The sequence below is a fragment of the Rhinolophus sinicus genome, chromosome 1 (genome assembly GCF_057876585.1).
Source record: "Rhinolophus sinicus isolate RSI-liver-muscle chromosome 1, RSI-T2T, whole genome shotgun sequence".
Lineage (NCBI taxonomy): Eukaryota > Metazoa > Chordata > Mammalia > Chiroptera > Rhinolophidae > Rhinolophus > Rhinolophus sinicus.
Genome location: NC_142501.1, coordinates 14,000,153 through 14,026,442, shown reverse-complemented (window position 1 = coordinate 14,026,442; position 26,290 = coordinate 14,000,153). Strand labels below are relative to the sequence as shown.

General features: G+C 46.1%; 1 protein-coding gene and 1 non-coding gene across 5 annotated transcripts in view; both read right to left on the bottom strand.

The window, feature by feature from the left end:
* LARGE1 (LARGE xylosyl- and glucuronyltransferase 1) overlaps positions 1-26,290 on the bottom strand; it is a 489,591-nt gene that overhangs the window by 292,741 nt on the left and 170,560 nt on the right. The window lies entirely within an intron of this gene.
* On the bottom strand, positions 25,404-25,541 carry LOC141570297 (small nucleolar RNA SNORA76). Its single transcript, XR_012494302.1, has one exon. It is a non-coding gene; the product is annotated as a small nucleolar RNA SNORA76 (small nucleolar RNA).

The window sequence follows — 26,290 nt, the reverse complement described above, 5'->3', positions numbered from 1 at the left end:
TATTGCATTGTGTGTTCACCACCCAGAGTCAGTTCTCCTTCTGTCACGGTATATTTGACCCACTTTTCCCCTCTTCTATCATCCCACCTCCCCACTTACCCTCTGGTAACCACTAAACTGTTGTCTGTGTCTGTGAATTTTTGTTTGTCTTGTTCCTTTGTTGCTTTCAGTTTTATATCCTACATATGAAGTCATATCATTTTTTACTTTTTCTGTCTGACTTATTTCGCTGAGCATAATAATCTCAAGATCCAACCATGTCGCTGCAAATGGCAGTATTTCACCTTTTCTCATGGCCAAGTAATATTCCATTGTGTATATATACCACATCTTCTTTATCCAACAATCTATCAAAGGACACTTTGGTTGTTTCCATGTCTTGGCCACCGTGAATAATGCTGCAATGAACATCAGGGTACATATATCTTTATGGATAAATGTTTTAAGATTTTGGGGTTACATACCCAGGAGGGATTGCTGGGTGGTATAGTAACTCTATTTCTAATTTTTTGAGGAACCTCCATACTGTTTTCCATAGTGGCTGTACAAATTCACATTCCCACAAGCAGTGTATAAGGGTTCCTTTTTTCTCCACAGCCTCTCCCACACTAATTTGTCTTGTTGATGATAGCCGTTCTAACTGGTGTGAGGTGGTATCTCCTAGTGGTTTTGATTTGCATTTCCCTAATAGCTAGAGAAGTTGAGCATTTTTTCATATATCTGTTGGCTGTTTCTATGTCTCCTTGGGAGTAGTGTCTGTTCAGATCATCTGCCCATTTTTTAATTGGATTGCGTGTTGTTTTTTTATTGCTGAGTTGCATCTTCTTAGTGCCATCAGCCACAGCCAAAGATGGAACAGACTGTGGTGACAAACATTTTAAAAGGCTAGAGCCACAGTAAAAGCCAGTTCTTCAAGAGAGAGGCATACGTTTCAATATGTCTAATATCAGAAAAGAGAAAAGATGATTGCCCTCTACAACCCAAGAGAAACAGTGGACAGATTGGAGAAGCACAAACACAAGGTGAAATCAAAAAACTACTTACAAGAAGTGGGATAGGTTTGCTCAGTTCAGGAAGAATCTGGAGGACTCGGAGAGAGACCAAAAGAGAGTGATAAAAGTAATCTCACAGATGAAAAACCCAACATGCAAAATTATAAAAATACAATTGTGGGGAAGGCCGTTCTTATTTTATGTAAAGGGATCATATCCAACAGTTGTGGAAAGCTGCTTTTCATCCCCATAAAGGGCACAGTGAGAGCGAACAAGAACGACTCAGGGGCTTCCTGTTTGACTTTAAGAAGTGGAGAGTAAATTCTCATCGGGGTTGCTAATGGATACCACAAAGTATCTGACTCCACATAAAAAACTCAGCATAAAGCATCACCTGAACGCGGACAGAAGACATTTGGGGGAGGAGAGATGACTGACACTGCAGAGAATTCTTCACTTTATGTCCGATTTCAATACAGAGATGTCAGACAAGGAAATCTCATTATTTCCTTTGATTTCTCTGTCCAAATGGTCCTTGAGAAATGAGAAGATAAATGTCTGCTCAAGTTCTGTTTTTAGCACCAGCATCAGAACCAGCTCATTCTCTCTTTCCTGCTTCTCCACGTTGACCCAGATCTCTCAGCATTTCTTAGTGATGTGCTGAGATCGGAGGACAGCGTGTTTATTATGTGATACATCCTCCACGAGTCATGCAATAGAACCCGTCAGAATCACCATGAGGAAGAGGCACATCTGAGATGGTTTTGTTTCCTATGGCCAACACCCTGGGAGGGGAAGAGAGGTGACATCCCATCCAATCCCTTTTCTCAATGGTCTACCAATCAAAGAGTTGACCACTGGGGAAACAGTATGACTTTTTAGGACAGTGATCCTTAATAGCAGAATTAAGAGCTTTGTTTTTTTTTTTTTAAAAAAAAAAGAAAGAATTTGCCAGGCCCTTAACCACAAAACTTCAATTCAGCAAGTTTGGACCAGGATCTGGGAATTGGCCATCTGCAGACTCTTCCAGATGGGTCTGGCATATAGTCAGCCTTGAAAACCACTGGTTTAGGGCATGAGACACTTCCACCAGGATACATAAAACTCAGAGGAGGAAAGGCAGAGAAGCAAAGGAGCTCCACGGCGCAATGAGCTAAGTTTGGAGCTGCGTGTCTAGCAGTGGAGTAGGACATCTTCAAGAGAGCCACTGAGTTACACATTCAAGAGGCGGCTCTGAATGCACAGTCTCACTGGAGATGTCGGGAGAGGAGGTTATTTCTGCAGGTGGTGGGAGGAAGGTCTGAATGAGCTGCGAGTTTCATTGAGACCCCATGAATCTAAGATTCAAAGAGGGAGAGAATGTCCAGAGGCCTCTGAGATGGTTTTCCAGGCCAGTGTTCAGATCAAATGTGACAGAAGATTCTGAGACTCTACCACACTGCTTTTCCTTAATGTGCTTTCCCATCTCTTGGTTATCAGAATTCACTCCCAACAACTCCCAGGGTGTTTTAAAAATAAACCCCCTCCCCAAATACTTTCTTGAACTGACGCTGCAAACATGTACTATGCAATGTACCACTCGGCACTCATCTCTGTCTAGAACACTCTTTCTCCAGATCTCTCCATGGCTTTTCCTTATTTCAATCAAGTTTTGGCCCAAAGGCCACCAGCTCTGAGACACCCATGTTGACCACTCTAGCTCAGCCTCCCACACCACGTGCCACTCGTTATCTGCCGTCTTATTTTCCTTCATTGCACACACTACAACTTGACATTTCTTTACGTAATAGCTACCTACCCCCATCAAGATATAAGTTTCCTGAGAGTCTGTTTCGCTCACTGTTTTATCTCCAATGTCTCGGACAGTGCCTGACATAAAGTAAGTACTCAAACATTCACTGAATGAACGAGGAATGCACGAGTCAATCTCCTATATGCCAGCCACACTGCTGGTTACAGGCTGCTATGGGTTGAATTGCATCCCTGAAAAATTTGCGTGATCAAGTACTAACCCCAGAACCTCAGAATGTGACCTGATTTGGAAATAGGGTCACTGCCGATGTAATTAGGTAAGATGAGGTCGTACTGGAGTAGGGTGGGCCCCTAACCCAATAGGACTGGTGTCCTCACAAAATGGGAAATTTGGAAAGAGATGTGCACATGAGAGAATGCGATGTAAAGGCTGGAGTTATGCTGCCACAATCCAAGGAAGAGCCAGAAGCTGGGGAGAGGCCAGCTAGCACCTTCAGAGGGAACATGGCCCCTGGCCATGTTGGTCCCTGCCAACATCTGCATTCTGGACTTCCGGCCTCCAGAGATATCAATCAAGACGATACATTTCTGTTGTTCAAGCCCCTTGATTTGCAGCACTTTATTATGGCAGCTCTAGCAAGCTAATACACAGGCACTCCAAATCGAGGAAGTCTAAACGATCCCCATGTGAGCCGCCCAAAACAATATGCTGCAGGTCTTGCATCCTGTTTCAAAAAATGGGATTTCCGTGAGGTCACTGAATGCTGATAAATGGTGGTAAGTACTAGAAGTGGACAGGTAAGTGAGATGACCACTTCGAGGGGAAATACACTCAGATGAATTCAGAGGTACAGGTATGTTTACAATAAGATCAGTAAGCATTGACATGCCTAGACCTTTCCAACTCCAGAACCAAGTGGGATCTTTGATAAACAAACATATATATTGATCGGGCTTTACAGTAACTATTGTGGAGGGCAGCTCTCACCCCGTCCATACGAAGACTTGGGCGGGACGTGAAATACAATCTCAACAGCTGTGCCAGCCTCCTGGTTCCCCATGAACAGACTCTTGGCTTTTGGAAAGGGCAAAGCCCACCCATGAGTGTGAAAGATGCAGATTCTTCTTGTGTTTCGCAAAGAGAATCCTGACTTTCAGATGTCTCAATGACACATTACCCAGAAGGCAAGTCATTATTTCAGCTCAGATGTCTTCTCAGAATACCCCCTTGTCATCTGCTTTCAAAAGAACTGAAAAGATGATGTTGTTAGAAATGTCATCTGCCTGTTACACAGAAGCGAAATCAAAGTGCTCTTTGTGTTAAATGTGACTATCATCGCACTTGAAATCCAGAGCATAAATGTTACTAATACCCTCTGCAATCACCCACCCCGTCATCAGCTGGAGGAGGCTGTAAAGACAGATTCAGCTTTCTTGATTTTGCCCCTTATTTTTTTCCTGTTAATTTAAAAATATCACAGTAGTTTAATTGCACTCGATTTAATGTACTATACCTGCCAGTTCCAACACACTTCATTATTTATATTGCTGGAAAGGCACTTAAAAGTCAAATTGCATAATTTGTACTTGTACGTCTTTAAGGTAGATTTATATCTGAAACTGTCAAAGAGCTGAGGGCAGCATTGCTCTGAATATTAAATGTGAACAAGTTGTCAGCCCCTGAACACGTGCAGACAATAATCAGAAAGGTCATTAGTTATTTGAGTAGGTAGCTATTAAAAGAGGAGTTGAGCAGTCAACTCTTGTCTGTAGCTATTAAGAGCAAGGGGTCCAGGGCCGGGCTGCCCGGGTTCAAATCCCAGGTCTGCTGTTAATTAGCCTTGTGTCCATGGGCCCATGACTTCAACTCTCTGTGCCTCATCTTCCTCCTCTGTGAAATCAGAGTGATAATAATACCTACCCTCAAAGGCAGGTGGTAAAGATTAAATCCAGATGACATACGTAAAGCTCTCAGAATAGCATCTGGCACACGACAAGCACAATTGAAGCACTTATTATAATAAGCATTTCCTATAATAATAACAACTACCACTGTTCGTACAATAATAATTATTATTCCTTCACTCTCTATGAGACTGATTCTGTCAACTAGACTTCCACCTAATATTCTCCTTGGCATTTCTATTTCACAGATGTAACGGTGGGTGGGGTTTCCTGTATTCTCTCAAAGTGTTTGCTAATTTGGAATTTTCACTCTGATAATAATCTTGTAAAAATTTTAGAGAAGCACATTCAGGATCATGTAACAGCCATCTTCGAGCAGAGCCCAGGGTCATGGACAACTTTTGCACCTGTGTGTATGGTCATGCCTGCCCCAGGTTATACCCACTACCTTAACTGTCCCAGGCAGAACAAAGAAAGGGTAGCCACAAAAATGATGCAGTTACACCATACAAAGGTCACGAATCTGGCATGAAGTGGTTTGGAGCTCTCTGGTGGGAATGAAGGAAAGTGACAAGGAAAAACAAGCCATCACGTGACACATGGGCATTCCAAATTCCATACCACAGTGGTCCATCCATATTCATGCGGGGGGAGTAACACAGCATCACCCAACATATTAAAATTATGTTGGTAATTTGAACCTTCTGTTCATTTTGCAGTTTTGGTAGAAATATTCCATAAATGTGTTGTACTCTTATGATAATTTATTCAAGCTATCTCTGTACAGAGAGTGCACCAAGTTGCACAAGTCATATTAGAATGAAAATGATTTCTGTCAACACAGGGGTCTGTGAAAATTATGTTCCATAAGACAGGGATCGCAAGATACTCAAGTTGAAGAAACTTAGCTCCGAGAGGTACACACGGGACAAATGGCCTGCAATCTGCCCTGGCCTCTCTCTTCTCTCCCCTCTTCCACTTCATCCTTCCGAACACTCCATGCTGTTCCCTGTCACCCAGGCCTCTTATCCTTTCCCCCAAAATGGGAAATCCCTACTCAACTCTCCAGTCTCCCTCAACATCCATCCATGGGAGTCTTCTGACTCCCACAGGCAGAAGTTAGCTCCTCTTTCACTGGTTCTGCTGCCCTTCGTGCAGTCTTCTATTTCAGCAATTACCTCTTTGTATGAAATCCTCTCTGGCCACATCTGTGTTCTCAGGAAACAGTAGGCTGCTTGAAACCGAGACCTTGCGTGTTTGAATTGCTGTATCTGCAGCATCTAACACACATGGCAGACGCTTGGCAAAAATACGCGGGTGAGTGTACCACCTACAGTGGGCCAGGTCCTGCAGTGTGCTTGCTGCTGAGTTACCTAAACCCAAAGGAACAGCGGGACCCCGGGGATTTGATCTCACTGGGACCCAGGAGGCCAATCCTTAGCCCAAAGTGGCAGTGACGGCAGGAAGGAGAACCGGAAATTCAAACTCAGGTTTCTTGGCTCCAACTCACGATGTAAGAGTAACACAGCAATGATGATGACAGAGATAATAACAGGTCACATATTATAACCTACATCACAAGTCTGGTGCGTGGCACTTTGCAGTTTTAATTTGTCTTATCCTTATCACACCATAAGACATACACTGTTCTTAGCTTCATTTTAAGGGGAGGAACAGAATGATCAAGCAAGGTACCAGTCACATAGCTATTAAATGGTGGAGATGATATCGGAACCATCTTCCATGCCTGCCTCTCTTCCCAGCAGTTTGACTGTACAGAACAGTGGGGGACCCTCTCTGCAGCCCTTGCTGAAAAGCCCAAGCATCAGAGTCCAGAAGTACTAGCGTGGAACTGAGGGTTTACTGCAGGGAAAGCCGCAGCAGTGCCTCGTACATGGCTGCCCTGTCTGTATCACTAGCGGTGGCGTGACAGTAGCAGCAAGACTACTCCAGCCTGACGGCTGTCCTCTGCTTGGAAGCTGGTAGGGCAGAGACGTGTGAGGTAAACCATTCCGAGAGACTAACTTAACAGTTTTATAGTGAGAAGCTCTTTAATAAGACACGAGGCACGATTTAGTACCAACTGGGCTTGCCCTTATGTCAGTAGCATCAGAAATCACGGCGGGTGATACACCTGGTGAATGTGGACTGCACTCGGGGAAGGAGCGTGATATGACCCTCTCTCTGGAATTCCTTCTCTGTGGCATCTGTTCCCTTCTCTGCCCAAGCACCCCACCACAGACACCTGGACAACAAACTTACCGGGAACATAAGAGAACCGTGATACAATTATCGTGGCCATTAACACAAACACCTAGAGACTGGCCCAGGCTACCCACACGTTTTAGACCCTTTACGTCCCTGGCACCCACAGGGCACAGCCTATCCTCAAGAAACAAGATGGATACAGGGGGAAAAACTCAGAAAGGACCCCTCAAGAACCTTTCTTTTGAGGACTAATCCAGTGTTTCTTTGGCTTTCGGATTAGCATTGCCTATTAGCAAGGGACAGCCCATTTAGGGACAGTTAATGGCTACACCGAACCCCACAGGAACTGCAGAATTTTGGGACGTAGCTCATTGGGGGGGGGGGGGTCACTGTGTATATAACGATAAGTTCCTCATTAGTACACCCAGGGATGAAGGGAAACGTTGCCAAGCCAGCTAACGTGCGGCTAAGAAGCAGAGAACGCATTATACATCGCTACCCTCTCTGCCCTATACCCCCCCACACACACCCCCAGGATGCCACGCCAGTCCCATCTGTCTTCCCACAGCTACGGTCTTCCCTTTCTCCCTCAACCCCTCCACTTTTTCAGCAAAGGCTCTGAACTTTTCCCTTCACTTCCTCAAGCTGCTGGATGATATCGGCTGAGATTCCACGTCACCTTCATTCGGCGACATCCAGGGGCCTGAGGTGCAACTGCCATACTTTTCCAAGATCCTAACAGCAGAGGTTCCCTTGGGATGAGCACGTAACCAAAGCAGAGCCAAGCCAGATCCTTCCTTCAAATGTGCACACAGGGAGGCGGGGAGAGCACCTGGCTCAGCGAAGTGTGTGGGAGCGGCTGGCGCAGGTGCTGGAGAGTAAGAGGAAAGGCAGAAGGATGGGAGCCTGGAAACCGTGGTACTAGGGGAGGTGTCAAGCCAATGGGAAAGGGCATTAGATGCAAAGGAAACCCAAAGTGATTCTACCTGAAAGGCTGAAAGCAGCTCTTCCTGGAGGCATCTATCGAAGCATGTGGGAATTCCTGGAAACATGAATATGAGCAGCACATACTATCAAACAGCATTCAAAACTGCATCCCTCACCCCCAAATTGTGGGATCCATGCAGGCCTCATTGGGGCGTTTGGGGAACGGGGGTTTACTATGCTTGGCCTAATTAAGGCAGTCACATTGTGTTTCGTTTCTCAAAGCAAATACAGGAATAATGAACTCAGATCAACTGTGAGGTTTGTCCTAATGCATATTCCTGGGCTGCACACCTGGTCTGATTGAACCTGAATCCCAGGCATGGGCCTCAGGAATGTGCATTTGTAACAAACCCCCAGGTGGTTTTTACTCCCACGAAAGACTGAGCACCGTGCTATATAAAATTGTGGAACCAGAACCGGGTTCTGATTCTGGCACTGAGGATTAGGACAGTTTGGGAAGATAACCCTCATCCGAACAATGTCCCTGCTGAGGGCTGAATGTGGGTCTGCTGCTCATGTGCCCCCAACACTGTAGGGAACAGAGAAATAATCCTGTCACCAATAAAGCAAAGAGCGTGCACACTGCATTCTCACAGAGCCTCGATTTCCTCAGCTGTAAAATGGGATGATCCCAGCACGACCCCACCTGGTAGTACGAGAATCACACAAGAGGAGACAGATAGATGTGGAGAGCAATTAACCAAGGGTCCGGCACAGGGTAAGTGTTTAAAAGATGACGCATTCACCTGACCATATCTATCGGCCCATCTACCTCTATAGAGTGCATATACATTTCCTGAGTCTAATTTCTCCAAAGAGGACATACAAATAGCAAATAGACATATGAAAAAATGCTCAACATCACTAATCATCAGAGAAATACAAATAAAAACCACAATGAGATATCACCTCACCCCAGTTAGAATGGCTATCATCAACAAGACAACAAGTGTTGTAGTAACAAGTGTTGGAGAGGCTGTGGAGAAAAAGGAACCTTCATACGCTGTTGGTGGGAATGCAGACTGGTGCAGCCGCTATGGAAGGCAGTGTGGAGGTTCCTCAAAAAATTATGAATAGAATTACCATATGACCCAGCAATCCCTCTCCTGGGTATCTACCCAAAAAATCTGAAAACATTTAGAGATAAAGACACGTGTGCTTCAGTGTTCATTGCAGCTTTGTTTACGGTGGCCAAGATATGGAAACAACCAAAATGTCCTTCGATAGATGAATGGATAAAGAAGTTGTGGTATATACACACAATGGAATACTATTCTGCCATAAGAAAAGATGATATAGGAACATTTGTGACAACGTGGATGGATCTTGAGATTATAATGCTGAGCGAAGTAAGTCAGACAGAAAAAGTAGAGAACCATATGATTTCACTGATATGTGGTATATGAACCAAAAACAACAAAAGAACAAGACAAACAAATGAGAAACAAAAACTCATAGCCACAGACAATAGTTCAGTGGTTACCAGAGGGTAAGGGGGGTGGGGGGTGGGAGATGAGGGTAAGGGGGATCAAATATATGGTGATGGAAGGAGAACTGACTCTGGGTGGTGAACACACAATGGGATTTATAGATGATGTAATACAGAATTGTACACCTGAAATCTATGCAATTTTACTAACAGTTGTCACCCCAATAAACTTTAATTAAAAAAAAAAATTTCCTGAGTCTAAAAAATGCAGGAAAACATGGCAAATCACTCTCCTTCCTGTGGGCACCTGATCCTTAACCCGTCAAGAGCTCAGGTACACAGCGGGCTACTTGGCCTGTAACTGACCAGGTCCCGAGACTCAGTGTTTCCTCCTGTGAACTAGAGCTTAGCAGCAGCCCTGCCTTACTCCCCTCTTTCCATACATATCAAATCCATTACCAGGTCCCACAGGTGGCACACTATGTACCCTGAATCCGATCACCTCTCAGCACCTTCATTTAGACCATTCTAGCTTGGACCAACCCCACTTCCGTCTTGGGGGGACAATGGCCTTCTTCCTGGTCCCGACTGCAAAATTCCTTCCAGCTGACACTCTGTCCACACAGCAGGCCCTGCTCTGAGCCCATCGATGTAGGGTTGCCAGGTTTAGTAAATAAAACTATAGAATGCCCAGTTATGCCCAAACTAAACAATTATCCGTGGTTTATCTGCAATTCAAATTTATCTGGCCATCCTGTATTTTATCTGGCAGCCTTATGTTAATGGCTTCTGACTGCATTTAGAATAAAAACCAATCTTCTTGCTAGCATCTGTAAGCCCCACACCACTGGCATCGGCCTAACTGTGTTCCCATCTTCCTTGCTGGCCTTTGAGCACATCAGTCTTGTCTGGCCTCAGGACAGCTACATTTGTGGCTCCCTCCATCTGGAATGCCCTCCCCCCATCTGTGCCTGGCTCCACTCCCGCGCTCCATTCAGGCCTCTGTTACAAGATGGCCTCTACACAGAGGTCCTCCCTGACCTAAAACTCCACTCTTTACCCAGTCCCTCAGACTCCAGTTCTTTACCTTACTTATTTATTTTTTTTATTGCCAGCTGATAAAACGTCTCTCTTATCCACTGCCCCACTGGCAAGGTGGTGTTATGAGTACAGAGACTGTCTTACTCGTCGTGCAGATATGAACGTATCCCCAGAGCTAAGAGCAACGGGAGGCACACAGCAGGTGCAAAATAAACATTCATGGAATGAATGCCTGTTCTAGAAGGCAGCACAGTCCACTCCACTGCAGAGAGCCACACTGGACGCTGCACCAGTCCGAAACACCCCGGCAGGTGTCGATGCCTCAGGTCCATCGTGTGCTGGGGAAAATGTGGAAGGCGGGGAGGCCAGCAGCACGGGAGGCTAATGCTCCCGCTCTCACGGAGGACGGAGGAAGTGGGAGGTAGGAAGAGATCTGTTTGTTAGGTAGGCCTGACGCCAGATGGGTGCAGCTCACCTAAATAGTAAAAATACCCCAATATTAATTCTTGTCCTATTCTTCCTCAAACAAGGGACCACACTCATCTTCTCTCTCGATGGGAAACCATAAAAATACCCTGCCTACAGAGATCTCCCATTTGCTTGTTCTTTATTACTGGCCTCGTTTTAGAGGGGAGGAAATCAACGCTCAGCAAGGTTAAGTAACTTACCCAAGATAACACAGCTAGTAAGTAACAAAGTCAGGATTACGTGCAGAGAAACGTGGCAAGTGTAGGGACTCTAGAGCCAGGATGCCTGGATGACATCCTAGCCCTGACCCTCTCTTTACCACGATGTCCCTCTATAAGGTGGTGACAAGAAGAGGACTTGCCTCATGGAGAAGTAATGAAGAGTTAATGAGTGAGTCCTGACATGCTGAGAAGAGTACCTGGTGGACCGGAAGCAGTACCTCAGTGTTCATTTCTCTACGCTCAGATTTTTGGAGTCCAAACCCCTTGCGTGTTGCACTGTTTTGAACCCAGACCTCCGGTTCGAAAAGCTGTGCTCCCTCAGCCTCCTTGCCAGCCCTGTCGCCCTGTCTCCCTGGACCTTGTTTTTCTCATCTACAAGCCGATGAAAGTAGCCTTGCTGGTCAGTAAGCCTCCCGTGCTGATGAGCTGGGAGCCCCAGGATTTGTCTACTTCCCATCTGATAGTTACGGGTATGTTCTTTGGCCCCATTGCACCTCATTTTTCAGCCCCCCACCCCAACCTCTTCAGTGATATCCCCAAACACTGGCCCTAGCTTTACAAGGTTTTATACCTTTCCTAAGCACATATCCAAATGTAAAAACACTACATCAGGCACCAAGCCCTGGTTCAGAGCTCCAAGTCAGTAAATTAAAAATTATAATTCCCACAGTAACCATCTCTCTTCCTACTGTGCCCATATTTAGAACTGCGTGCTACTGTACAGGCTGACAAATTCACTGCCTTCGAGTGTAAGTGTGTGTGTCTGGCTAAGTTATGAAGAATGCAAAAATTCCATCTCCGAACTTTTCTGACTTTGGGGAGATTAAGTTCGCAGCCCCAGTCCTGCGGCAGCCATCTCCCCCGCCGGTGGTGTGCTTCCTGTCACAGAAATAAATACGGAGCACATCCGATGAACGTTCAAGGAGCCACATGTCACCCTGTTCCTGTAAACCCTGGAATGCCTGGGAGGCCCGGGGCTAGCACGATTCCTGGGGCTCCGGCCACGCTGTGTGGCAGGGGGTTGACTTCAATCCTTGCTGGAGTTCGGGGATTTGGTTTGGCAAGTATCAAGGCAGATAAAAAACAACAACAACAAAAAACAGGCAGAGAGAGATGAGATGGAGGCGATGGAAAGCTCGAAAAAAACCAAAAGAGATTTAGAGAGACACACAGGAAATGAGTATGAAGAAGGGGGGCATACTGGGGAGTCCAAAAAGTAGAAAAGACCAAAATAAAGAAGGAGGACTGGGCCAAATTCCCAAGAGAAAGGGAATAACTACAGGTGCGAAGAGAAGGGAAAATAAAAAAGAGGACGACTAAAGTGGAGAGAAAACGTGACACGAATAAATAACCTTTTAAATACTTACAATGTGCATCTCTCACAATGCACGTTACAAAATTTTCACCCATAGATATTCAAGAAGTGTTATTAGTTACTTATGTCCCCACGTCCTAGGTGCTTCCATAGGTAATCTTTCCACAGGGTGGAGCCAGGCAGGCTGGGTGCAAACACCCACCAGCTTCCCCAGATTATAGCTAACTGACCTTCAGCAAGTTGGTTGGTCTCTCTGGGCCTCGGTTTCCTCATCTGTAAACTGGGGAGAACAGTCTGGCCTCATGGGTGGTCCTGAGGGACGAGGGTACACATGTAGAACCAGCAAGTGCTAAATAAACGTAAGAGCTCCAAGAGTTTCAGTGGTCTCTGCTATTATCTAGTCCTCCCAACAACCCCAGACACAGGTGTCTGCATCCCGTTAACCCCTGAAGGTGTTAGCATCCAAGTTCACACACCTAGTAACCCACAGGAGGCAGAGTTCAGACATACTCCATATCCCTTTTGCTAGAAACCACAGGGGTGAGAAAGGAGGGATGGAGAGCAGGAAAAGAGTGACAGAAAGAGAGGGAGAGGCACGGTTTCCCCTTAAGTGAGAGGGGAGAGAGTGAGGAGGCAAAGAAACCAGAGAAGAAAGAGTGAAGAGAAAAAAAGACTGGAAAGAGAAATCCTGAGAGCTTCTTGACAAAGGCAATCAACTTGGAGTTCAGCTTTTGGACCATCTCCCTTTGGCATAGTAGGTCCCTCCAGCCAGTGAGGCCAGGACTAGTGGGGTTGGGGGGGGTCCACACTCCCACCTCCCCGTAGGCCCATCCAGGCTGGTCCTTCCACATAGCATCCATCCATCCATCCCTCTTCTGGACTCACCCAGCACGGCAGAGCCACTGCTGCTACAAAACCAAGAGCTCACGTGTACCTTGCCGTAGAACCTCATCAAGCATGACAGTTCCCTCCTAGTTCCAGAAGCTGCCTTATAGTCAGTGAGGTGCAGGCCCCAGAGCTCTGGCCCCAGGAGGGCCCACGTTGAGGGTGCAGCCCTAGCAGTTGCCTGAATTCTCCTTTGGCTTGAGAGCAGAGTCAATTGGCTATGGAGATCGTTAAAAGAAAATAAATACAGAGACCCCACAGAGGTGTCATGCCGTTGTTTTCCAAAGTCCAGCCACGCGCTATAAGCAGATGTGGAGGCAGCCACACTGCGAAATGTTAATCTAATTGACATTTTGAGGGAGGGTGGGAGGCAGGGAGGAGGGGAAGTGGTTGCTGGCCAGGAAGAATGGTTCCATCCTTTTCTAAGAGGTGAGAGGAAGGAGGGGATTAAAAATAGATTGGTTGTCACCCTAACACTACAAGCCATGTACATGACATTGATCGCAGAGAGAGTAAGCGTGGCTGCGTATTGGACGTGGTGGTGCCGGTGGACTCATTTCTCACCAGCAATAATTGACTGCACAGTAATGAGAAGCTTGTGAGCCCAAGACTGGAATATGGCTCTTCACAGACCAGGAGGCGGCAAGTCGGCAATCAAGCAAAATCCATGCCTCTCGGCTCACATTCATACATCTCCATACAGGCTCAGACATAAAAATTGGCTAAGCCCCATTAATCTTGCCTAAGTTCCCAGTGTGTCCTGGCCCATCGCGGCTTATGTCTCAGGAGCATTTGCAAAGGCCATGACTCCTTTCAACAATTAGCTCCCTCCTACTGTCTGGACCAGTCCCTTCAATGATTCTGACATGGAGACAGAGGGAGACCCCCCCTAAGGAACCAGGAAGAGGCCTGGGAGGGATAACCCCTATTCTCCTCTAGGCAGCTCCAAGAACTGTGAAGGGAGCAAGTCTCTTCCTCCCTCTGCTCCCATATTTCATCCTCTCTTCAAAGCGAGAAGTTTTATAGTATTGTAATATACCTTAAAAGGCAAGCATCTCCCATGTTATTTCCATAATTCATTCCTGAAAATATAAGTGTTTTGTGCCGAGAAGCTACCACGGAACCAATTTCCCATGACTTTAAACAGGAAAATTTATAATTAAAATTATAAATTAAAATTACAATTAAAACTTAGAATGCAGTATATGGTAAGCCTACTCCCTCCTCCCAACCAATTTTCCTAAAATGAAACAAAGGCATCATACACATAAAACACCTGTACAGAACTGACAAATGCTCTTGTTAGGATGTAAAATGCTTGAAACGCTGCTTCTTGATCAGGAAACTATTCACGCGGCTGTCAGCAGAGCTGTGTGTGCAACAGAAGAGCCTTCTGTCAGCACCAGCTAGAACCACACCCCATCCTGGGGCTTGGGGGTTCCTCAAAATCTCCATACTTGATTCCGATTTTGTACCATTTACGTCTGGTCTGTAACTTCATACTTATTGCAATACATTATTCTGTAAAAAGTATTATATAGACCTGAAATCTATGTAATTTCACTAACAATTGTCACCCCAATAAAATAAATTCAGCCTTAAAAAGGAAACTAATTTTTTAAAAAAAGGAAATTCTGACACGTGCTATAACGTGGATGAACCTTAAAGACCTTATGCCACATAAATAAACCAGACACAAAAGGACAAATATAGTGTGATGTTACATATATGAGGTACTGAGCACAGGTAAATTCGTAGAAATAGGAAGTAAAATAGATGCTAACGGGTTGGGGGAGGGGAAGTGGACAGTTACTGGTTAATGGGTACAGAGCTTCTATTTGAGGTGATGAAACAGCTCTGGAGATGGGCAGTCGGGATGATTATATAACTTCGTGAATGTACCTCGTGCCACGAAGGTGCACACGTATAAATGGTTAAAATGCTAAAGTTCATGTCATGCATATTTTGGGACAAGCATCAACCCAAACACATGCTGTTGGGGACGTGTTATCAATATCGGGACCTAATGAATTTTGGGAGGGGGATTTCTTGGTGACGTAGCGGCTGGTTACCTGACATGTGGAATGTTAGAAAAGAGCTCTCATTGGTGAGATAAGGTTTTCAAGAAATGTGGACAGGCTAAAATATTTCAGAGATACTCTCCACCTTTTCATGAAGACTGAAAATCTGGTGAGACTGGAATCCCCATTCTTAGGGATGGTGTCTGAGGGGTGACCCCTAAGTAGTCTTGTTTCCAGTCACTGTTTGGATAGACTTCTGTTTGCCTGGTGCCAGCTACGAGGGTGATAGCACTGGTCCCTGTAACACTGCCATGTGTGCCTCTCATGAGCCTGCCTGCAAGATGGTGGCCAGAGCGTGAGAAAGGACAGGAGACAGAGACGTCATTGATATTTTTACAGCTGTTTGAATCACGTGGTGACCGCCAACTAAGGAACGCAGTGAGCTGGTGGTGGGAAGCTAACCCTCTTCCACCTCAAACCTTTTGGTCACTGCTGTTACCTACAAAATCAACTAAGCTTTATGCATGACCCAAATATTTTAGGTAAATTCAGAGAGGGAAGGAGGAAGGGGAAGAAGGGAAGGAGAGGGGGAGGGGGAGAGAAAGAGCATGAGAATGAATTAGGTTGTCCCTCCAGGTCTCCACCAACTATAGAAGTTTACACTTCACCTTATCTCAGAAATGGATAGCTGTTGTCTTTGCATGGCGGGCACTGACTTTGGAGACAGTCAAGAAATCAGAGTTTGGGATTTTCATTGCAGAGTAAGACAAACAGATTAAATAAATGCTTACTGGGCATCTTCTGTGGATGGGTACTCTCTCCAGACTGTATCCCAATCCCAGCTATTTCAGTCAACTGAATTCTTTGTGCCTTTTATCCAGTTTAGCAAAAATCACCTTGTCCCATAATGTAGTGACCAGACAGCTGTAGTGATTTTTCTTAACAACCAATGGCTGCCTGATGCAGGAGAGGAAGGGATCACACATCCTAGTATAATTTCACAACACTTTGCCCTAACATTTTCTTATGAACATTTCCAAGGACACCTAAAGGTGAATTTTACAGTGAACATACATATCCCTATACCTACTTTCTACCATTAACAACTTATCGTATCTGCTTTGTCTCATCTATCTGTCCTTCTATTCATCTATCAACCCACGTTTTTTCTTCTCTTTAATGCATTTCAAAGCAGTAAGTTAGTCATCAGCACATCACCCCCTGGGTACTTTAGTATGTAAACCACTAACTAGGTAGGGTCAGAAAAAGGTGTATACGATGAAATGCACAGACCGTTGCAGGAGTTGTGACAAATCATACGCCTGCACAGTAAGCCCTCACTTAACATCGTCCAAAGGTCTTGGAAGCCGCCACTTTAAGCAAAATGACATATAACAAAACCAGTTTTACAAGCTAACTGATATAAACAAGAGTGAAATTCCAGTGGTGTATTTCTGCTCACAAAAACATCACCGTATTTCTAAATAAAGACTCAGAACACTTCTAATATTAAGCATTGAAATAAATGTGAACCATCCAACCATTTAAGAAAGATTTCTCAAAACAAGTAAGGTAGTTCCTTTCTAACCGGCTTATGCCAGTTCTGGGTTGTGTTGGCCAGAGCCTATCCTGGCAGCTCAGGGCACCAGGTGAGACCAACCCTAGACAGGACATTCCATGGCAGGGCTGCTCACACACCCGCACACTCTCTCAGACTGGGACAACTTACGATACATCAAATCACCTGACATGCACATCTTTCGGATGTGGGAGGAGACCGGGAGTCTCTGGAGAAAGCCTGTGCAGACATGGGGAGAACATGCAAACTACACACAGACAGTGGCCCCAGCTGGGAATTGACTTTTTAAATTTCATCAATGTTATAACAAAACAATGTTATTGGAGGACCACTTGTATAACCCAATCCCTTTGAAGATACAGAACATTTTAGGGTGATGATGTGATTCATTCAAACCCCTTCCCATTCAATCTCCACCTGCACTCCCCATAGGCAACCACTTTCCAGATTTATTTCCATGATACATTGATTCTTCCTGGACAAAAATGTGATCTATTAGGAGTCACAAGTATACACTCTTTTGGGTAAGCTATTCGCAGCGTAACATTTTGGTGATTCATCCATGTGGTAGCATGTATCAGGTGTCTGTTTCTTTTTATTGCTCCGTGAATAATACACCATGGTATTACTATGTCACAATTTATTTATCCTTTCTCTTATTGATGAACACCGGCCGGTTTTCAGTTTTGGCAATGACGACAATTGGAACTGAAGAATCGGAATGTAGGTGTCTGTTTAGTTTTATGAGAAACTGTCAGACTTCTTTGCAAAGCGGATGAACCCTTTCATTCTCCCACCAATAACGTGTGGAATTACAGTTGTGTCACCTCCTTGCCAACATCTGATGGTGTTCAGTCTTCTTAATGTTAGCCCTTTCTGTGGGTTTGTGATGGCATCTCATTAGGTTTCTTCCTGCATTCCTGTGAGGTCCCAGAACACTGTTTAGAATTCTATTTTGATTTGCTTATGGTGTTCTTTGGTGTGTCTCATTGTATGGCTTTTTGAGTGGGTGCTCTAAATATTGCATTGTACCTGCATAATTTACCAACAGCTACCGGGGCTGACATTTGAACAATTTGACTGAATTGCAGAAACCTTTGCAACCCACCCTTTACCCTCCCCCATTTCCCACAGGATTGTTTTACTATTTCTCCTGCATACGTGGACGGCCACGTCAGACATTTTCCAGATGCCTTTCCATCTAGGACCCCGATTGTGAAACTTAGTTCCCACCAAGCCCGCACACCCGTGTGAGATTCAAGAAGCAAAAATGAACATCAGGAGCTGGAATACCTCTTCTTTTGCTTCTCCTCTTTCCTGGCAAACACGAGCAAGGGGCATTTGTTTCTTTCCGAGGCATCTGTAGTTAGATCCCTGACTCTAATCCTGGACTTCAGGAATATCAACAAAGATGGCGGCTGTTCTGAAGACACAGCTCCCAGCAGACGCGGTGCGGCCCTTACAGGAGGAACCGTCCCAAGGGCTTCTTACTCACAGTTTTCTCGGTGGTCTGGTTCTGTGTGGCTCAGAGAACTGCTCCTTGCAGCTCAGCCTGGAGCCTGGGCCTCTAGCTTCTCCTAGAATCCTGCAAGCTACGGAATAATAACAATGAATCTTTTTCTGTTTAAATTCACACATTCTCTTGTCGGTCACTGAGCTCTAATACATATAGTCCCATAGCTAATTATTAGCAGAGCTGGGATCAAAACCCAGACCTGTTCTTTCTTCTACAGAGTGCTGCCAGGGTCTCCCTCTCGACAGTGTTCTTCAAAAGAGGAAGAGTTGAAAGTTCCATATCCTATTTTAAAGACATGCACTGGGAATAAAATGTTTGCATTTCTTTGTCATTCCCTTTGCCCACTTTCGCACACACGCCGTTATCTTTAGCTGGGTTGGTTAAAACACTGCTCAGGAATCAGACACTGTGGGTACTTACTTCCCAGGCAGCAAGATGGTGACAGCAGTGAGTCTATTTTTCTGCTGTGGAACTGCTGTTGGAGCTGAACTGATCAAGACGTCTGTTTCTTAAAAAATTAAACTCACCCAGTAAATAGAAAAGGATGTAATCTGCAGTGGCGTCTCACACTTACCCGCATGCAGACAAACCCTGGACTTGGGACCCAAAGATCTGGCAATTTCAGCTCAGCTGCATTTGAGCACAGGCACCTCTTTTGAGTGCCCACTGCTCCAGCCCAGTTGGCTTCCTTGCTAAACATATGATAAACATATATTTTGGTCTTTGTCCCCAGTTCCTAGCCCGCTGCTCCTAAAACCTTTGCAATCTCTGGAATAATAAGAGTGTCTTGTATATGCTAATGAGACGACCGGTGGCTGCAACACCTAAACAGCTTCAGGATGGGAACTGTCACCAGAAAGACCAAGGCACGGTTAGAGGGTTAAAACTTTCAGCCCCACCCCCACGCCTGACCTCCAGGGAGGGGAGAGACTGGAGATTAAGCTAAGCACCAATGGCAATGCCTACGTACTGAAGTCTGCTTAATACCCCCTCAATAACAGGGTCCAGACAGTTTCCAGGTTGAGGAACATATCACAGTCCCGGGAGGACAGCATACGCCAAGGGGGCACGGGCATAACCCCTGCCCGCACCATACCTTGCCCTGTGTATCTCTGCCATTTGGTTGTTTCAGACTTGCACCCTTTCTAATACACCAGTGCTGTAAGCAAAGCACTTTCCTGAGTCCCAGAGAAGGGGACTGGGGGAACCACTTGTATTTAGAGCCAGTTGGTCAGAAGGACAGGTGGCAACCTGGGGCTGTGACCACAGTCTGAAGTGGGGACACTCTTGTGAGACCTCAACCTGTAGGATTTATACTAACTGGGTAGTTAGTGTCAGAATTGAACCGAATTGTAGGCTACCCAGTTGGTGTCCAGAGAGTGGGAGAATTGGTGCGGGGGGAAAACAAAAGAAAACAAAAACATACATTTGGTGTCAGAAGGGTTGGAAGTAAAATGGAAGTAAAAACTGAACAGACTTGCTGTTTCTCAAATAAGACGGCCCCTTCCTGCCACGAGTCCTTTGCATTTGCAACTTCCTCTGGTGGGGAGTCTGCATCCTTTTGATACCTGTGCGCTGTGTACCCTCACTTCACTCCAGAGTCTACTCAGAAAACCTTCTCTAACATCTGGCATACCCTGATTTACTTTTCTTCCCACAGCACTTACATGATTCAGTCTTATATGCCTGTTTCTTCACTGAATATCCCCCCAGGAAATTTTCCACTTCAGTATTCCTAGTACCTAGAATGACTGGCACACAGAAGCTCTATAAATATTTGGGGAGTGCATGGATGCCTGTCTAGATGCCGAATGGGGACCCAAGGTCCTCATCTATAAAACTGAGGTCACCATACTGACCTTGAACAACCATCATAAATATTAACTGAGAGCAGTAATGTGAAAAGCCATGACAAGGAAAACATGTGCCTGACATGCAGTGGACATAAAAAAAACTGATGCTAAGAAAAGCCGTTTTTCACATTCTAAAGTCTTTGAAATCAGGAACGCTCCGGCAATAACTGGCTCCAATAAGTGGAAGCAGTAGCTGCCACTGTTAGCACACTCACGAATTTGCAGAATGCGTGTCAGCGGCTTCCGTGAAAATGCTGGAGATAATGGAAGGGATCGCGCTTTTAGCCATGAACCAAATGGTTGTGGGAAGCGCTGGAGGAGGTGGAGAATCAAAGGTGTTAGTAGCAAGGTTTCTGAAAGAGGAGCCAGGGGTAGGCAGGCTCCACAGAGCTGCCAGGGGGCCTTGAGAGTCTTCTTTGCAGGATTCTTATAAGCAATCTGGTGCTCAGAAGGGTGACACCATGTAGAAAACACAGACGGTGATGACACTGAGTAGAGAAGGGATTCTGAAGAGTGAGGCTCGTCGTGAAGAAGCTTTAGGACTACCCGAACCAATATTATTTGCTGGTATTTTTCCTTCATATGTAAGCAGTAAACCCATCTAATTAGGTCTAAAAGCGTTGTTTCAATAAGTATAAGAGATTCAAAGGGATAGGAAAGCACTGTGTCGTAGCTTAATGAAAAGCCCTTATTAATTTCTTGGCTTTATATAAAATAACAGTGCATCTTACAATTGGCAGCATTAAGATTAAGTGAAACAGGGAATTTGTTCGGGGGAAAAAAAAATTGGGAAGAAGACTCCGAAGTACCCTTGACCCCAAATATTTCTCTACTGGTTCATCCACTGACTTAACTATCTTGTATTTAATTCCCACGTCTGTTTTCAGGCCTGACTTGCATTGCAGGTTCCCCGGGGGGAAAAAAAGAAAAAGAGAAAAAGAAACAAATCTATGCGTTTCTCAAGGACAGTGATCTCTGGAAGGACTGTCCTGGAAACACAGCATCAGTGCCTTCTGGGAACTTGTTAGAAATGTACCTTCTTAGGCCTCCCAGACCTACTAAACCAAAAACTGGGGCGGGGCGTGGAGTTGTACAGCCCTGCAGCGGATTCCGAGGCACACAGGAGTACGAGAAGCACTGCTCCAGGGAAAACACCTGCATCATACACATCCGCTTCATCACTCAAATTTACTCCCTGAAGTGTAACTAAAATGTCCTGGAAATTCATCGTGTACTAGGCACTGTGCTCGAGACCGACTGCTGACACACAGTCTAAAGAAGAGGACGAGGTACAAATGACTGAATTAAAATAAAAAACAGAATGACATGAGGGTGGGCGGCGGTGCCAATGCGACACTCTGTTTAAGAGATGGCAGACTGATTCTGATTCAAGAGTCCTGGTGGGCTGCTTGGAGGAGGTGGCCATGGAGCTGGTTCTTGTAGGGTAGGAAGGATTTGGACAGGCTTTCTAAGACAGAGGAATCCGACATTCACACTAAGGAACTAGGGCAAGCAAAGGGCACAAGTAGATTCAGAGCCCCATCAGCACAAAGGCCTGTCACTAAGAACCTGATCAACTCAACACTCCGCCCCTTTTAAGTTCTCACCAGGGATTCGACTTATGGCAAGGGCTGCCAAGTTGCCATCCCATATCTCTCCTCCCATTTCTGTGTAGGAACAGAACCCTGCTTACACTCAGGGCAGCAAAGCATCCCGAGGAAAGACTAGACCTGACAGCCCCTAGGGCAGCCAAGCGTGGCGGTGGGACTTGAGAAAAGCCACAGAGAGGCAGTTTGCTCGCTGAGTCATGTGCCCATTCTGGATTTCCTGCTTCTTCTTGGCTGCTGGCCACAACAAGGACGTTGATGTCATGTTGGACGTGGAGGTGCGTCGGCCGAGAGGTGAGGTTGGCAGAGATGACAGGATTCTGGGGAACTGAATGACACCCTCAAACCACCTCGACACCCCATGCTGCCAACGTCCTGACTTCCTGGATGTGGGAGAGACAAATTTCCTTCCGGTTTAAGCCATCCTGTCAAATACTGCTGAGCCTAACTGTAACGGAAACACTGCTCATTTCCATCGGTCTCTTTTTCATCTGCAGAAGTCCAGGCTGTTTCTTCCTTCTCCTTGGCTGAACACCTTTGACCCCACCCGTTTTCCTCTCCATCCACTGCCATTCTTCTTGAGAACACAATCACGGGCCCACCTGACCCTGCCCAAAGCAGGGCATTGTTCCCAAGCCTCTTCACCCACACCCCCCATGGTGCCTGCCGTCCCCTCTGCACCCTCACTCAATGAGGGACCCAGGTACCAACCACCTCTATATCACCTGGGAGCCTGTCAGAAAAGCAGACCCGCAGGCCCACCCCAGGCTTACAAATCACAGTCCGCATTTGCTCGAGATCCCAGCACATTTGTAAGCCCACCAGTTTGAGAGACTCTGCTGTCCACGTCATCGTCCTCACTCGCAGCTGCTCACCTCCAGACCACACACTAGGAAATCCATTCACTAGCTACGCCCTCTTGCCCCTCCTGTCTTCCCAGGTCTCTGGCTCCTTGCCCATCTTTCCTACAACTTTAAAAGCAATTGCACTTGCTACTCACTCTGCCCTGAACGAAGTAATTATTTCCACACTTCCCTGCTTTTGTTTTATTTTCCCCTCTGCCAGGAATACCCTTCAAAACTCTTGACTACCTGTGGACGTCCCACTCAGCCTTCAGTGCACACTGCCGGTTCAGACGCCACCTCCGGACCATAAACATTTGGGGGGCAGGGACGGGGACTCCCCCATCAGCAAGATGGTAAGCAACTTCTCTCTGGCTCAGTTTCTCCCTCTGTGAAACTCAGATTATAATGGGCCCTACATTTCAGTGGGCAGTTCTAAGAAGTCAAGAAGATGGTAAAACTAAAGCACTTGGAACAATGCTTGGCACATAATAACCACTTAATAAACTCCAGACCACACACCAAGACCTGGCAGGGGAGTACACACACAGTCGGTACTCAGTGTACGTCTACTGAATCCAACTTGCTGTTTCCGCATTGACTTCTGTGCCTTAATTTTTCCTGAGCTCATGAGTCCACCACATCGATGCTTCTGGACAGCCCAGGAAAAAACGCTGGAATCCAGCCCCCAACAGGGACATTATTCAGATGAAAGAATATTTTCCGTAGCCATCCCCATCTTCAGAGCCTCACCAAGAAATAGAAAAGAAAAGCAATATAAATGTTAATAGGAAATTGTCTATTTGCTTTCACTTAGGCTAATGTATCACAGCACAAGAAAGAGGGAATTAAGACAGCTTGAAGGGACAGGAAAACACAGAAGCTGACACGCTGAAACCCAGAGGGCTTCCGTTCCCTGGAGGACATGCGATGCCAGGCCAACACGGCTGTGTGGAAATCAGGACAGAGAGCTCCCCCTTGAGATGTCTCCACGGTGGGAGGCACGGTTCCTGCCTTCGTCTCCGTTTTCCTGGGCATCCATCAATCAGTGCTGAATGATGTACAGCCCTGGGTCGACACGGTAGGGACGGGAAGGCGACTCCAGTGTGCTCCCCGTCCCCAAGGGTGACAGGGACAGGCAGATAAATAAGCCTACAATTACAATACTGGGTTTGATGATGCTACAAAGCAAGAGAGGGGGCAGCTGACCAGATCAATGGGCAGGAGAGGAAGGATGTCCAAGGAAGTCTTCATACAGAGAAGACTGAGACGAAGTTCTGAAGGGTGAATAGGAATTAGCTGGACAATGAAGGCAGGAAAAGGTGTCCCAGGCAGCAAGAATGCTAGACACAGAGACCGGGGAACTACACTGGGGTAGACTGAATAATGGTCCCCCAAAGATGTCCACGTGCTAATTCCTAGAATTTGTGACTGTTACATTAATGGAAAAGGGAATTTGTAGGTATGATCAAAGATCCTGAGATGGGGAGATTATCTTGGATTATCTGGCTGGGCCCAATGTCATAACAAGATCCTTATAAGAGACACGCAGGAAGAGTCAGCATCAGAGGAAAAGCAGGTGCGATGACGGAAGCAGAGACTGAAGTGATGCGCTTCGCAGATGGAGGAAGGGGCCACAAGCCCAGGAATACAGGCAACCCCTAGAAGTTGAAAACACACAAGGAAGTCCATCCTGCTCTCAGAGCCCCCAGAAGGAACCAGCCCTGCTGACACCCTGACATTAGCCCTGAGAGCCAGACATTGGACTTCTGACCTCTACACGTTCAAAACAATAAATCTGTGTTATCTTCTGCAACTGAGTTTGTGGTCATCTGTTACAGCAGCAACAGGAAACTAATACACAGGTGTTGTGTGAGGTGCATTTTCAAGAATGTGAAAGAAAACAGAAACAAACTAAGAAGGCAGCCGAATCATGAAAGGATTTGTGCACCAGCCGGAATGTCCATTTCATCAACATGGAACCGCTGCTAAAGGGTAGTAAGCAGAGGGGTGACATAAGATTGTCCCTGCAAACACAGTGAATTACCAAGTTTTTAATCTTAAATCTTAGAAATGACCACATGTCTAATTCCCCATTTTATGGACTCTCATTTCTTTTACCATTGACTATAATGACTTTCTGAAAAGAAGGAATAACCTACTGAAGTATGTTAACTCTGTTTGCGGCCCTCCAAATTCCATTCTAATGTTTTCAAAGATACATTACCTGTATTTGTAGACCCTACCTTGAACCTACCGGTATTTGTAGGTTCAAGTGTGCATGTGAGGACAGCTGTATTGTACTGGAAATTGGGAGTTTGTCCCCAAATCCTGGCCAGATGATTGCTACATGCCTAGAAAAGGCCACATTCAAATGAATGCTGTCCCCACTCCTCATCCCTCCACGCTCGCCCCCAGGAAGGGGAAGGCAACCATCACTTATGCAGCGCTCACTAGGGGCCAAAAGCTTTGTGAACAGTCCCTTATTGAGTCCCCCGAGGATCCTTCTGGGGTGCCAGGAGAGCCCCAAGTCTCCAATGACCTAGCCCCATTATTCCCAGAGTGCTGCAAGGCACAGGGGCCATCCGAAAACCCAGGTAGAGAAGCCATCTGCCCACGTGTCCACAGACTTCCACCCCATCTCTGTCTACCCACAGAACGGCCTTTAAACACCCAAATCCAGCGGCCTCCAGGCTCCTTGCCCGTCCTGCACACCACGTGCACCACATCCTGCCCCCTCAGACCTCCTCTTCAGAGCCTCTGCCAGCCATGCCCTTTTGCTGACTGTCACTTGCTGCCAAAGGAATGGCTTAGGTGGCATTTAAGCAGCTCTGGATATGAACAAGCTGGGTTTGCTCTGGCACTGCCACCAGACCCCTGAGGCCACAGGCCAGGCACTGCAGTGGTTCCAAGGCAGTGCCTTGGCAGTGGCTGAAGCAGGGGACCCACAGGGAGGGGTGCTCAGCAGACTCAGGAACTGATTTCACATTTCTCTAGCCTTCCTTGGATCTCGGTTAAAATAATGGACTGTTGCTTTCACCATCGCTCAACTCTCTCCCAAATGGGACCGCCCACAAGTTGAAAGCCATGCGTCTGACCTGCCCCACGGCCACTGAGGGCTCTGTGGTATTCAAACACCAAAAACGCCGGACAACGTTGGGCACGTGTGGACTTTTGGATTTGGAGCTATTTGAAACAGCACTGCTAATGAACCCGACAGGCCCCGCTCTATCCCACCACCCCCCTTTTCTTTGGGAATCTGTATTTGGGAACAATACATTCCTAAAATTAGAACCCCTGAGTTAAAGGGTATGCACAATTTATAGTTCTTGTAATGAACTGGCAGTTTACTCTCCAGAAAGAGCGACGTTGGTGTCGCCAGCAATTCCGATCCAACAGCCACCAACTGAGTGTACACTTTCCCTCATCCCTTTTCAGTATCACACAATGCTCAGTCAGCCCCAAGTGACTGGTGAGGAAAGTGAAGTCATATAAAGGAATGCCACTGGGCCGAGGCAAGACAGGAAGTTTGAGACAGGACAGGAAGACGAATCTACGTCCTGGAATCTTCCAGGTCTATTGTATCTGCTGAATTACTCAGATCTTTTGAGTTACCCCACAAGCTGACAACAGCTTTCACTTATTAAAGAGAACCATCGGCCCGGTTCT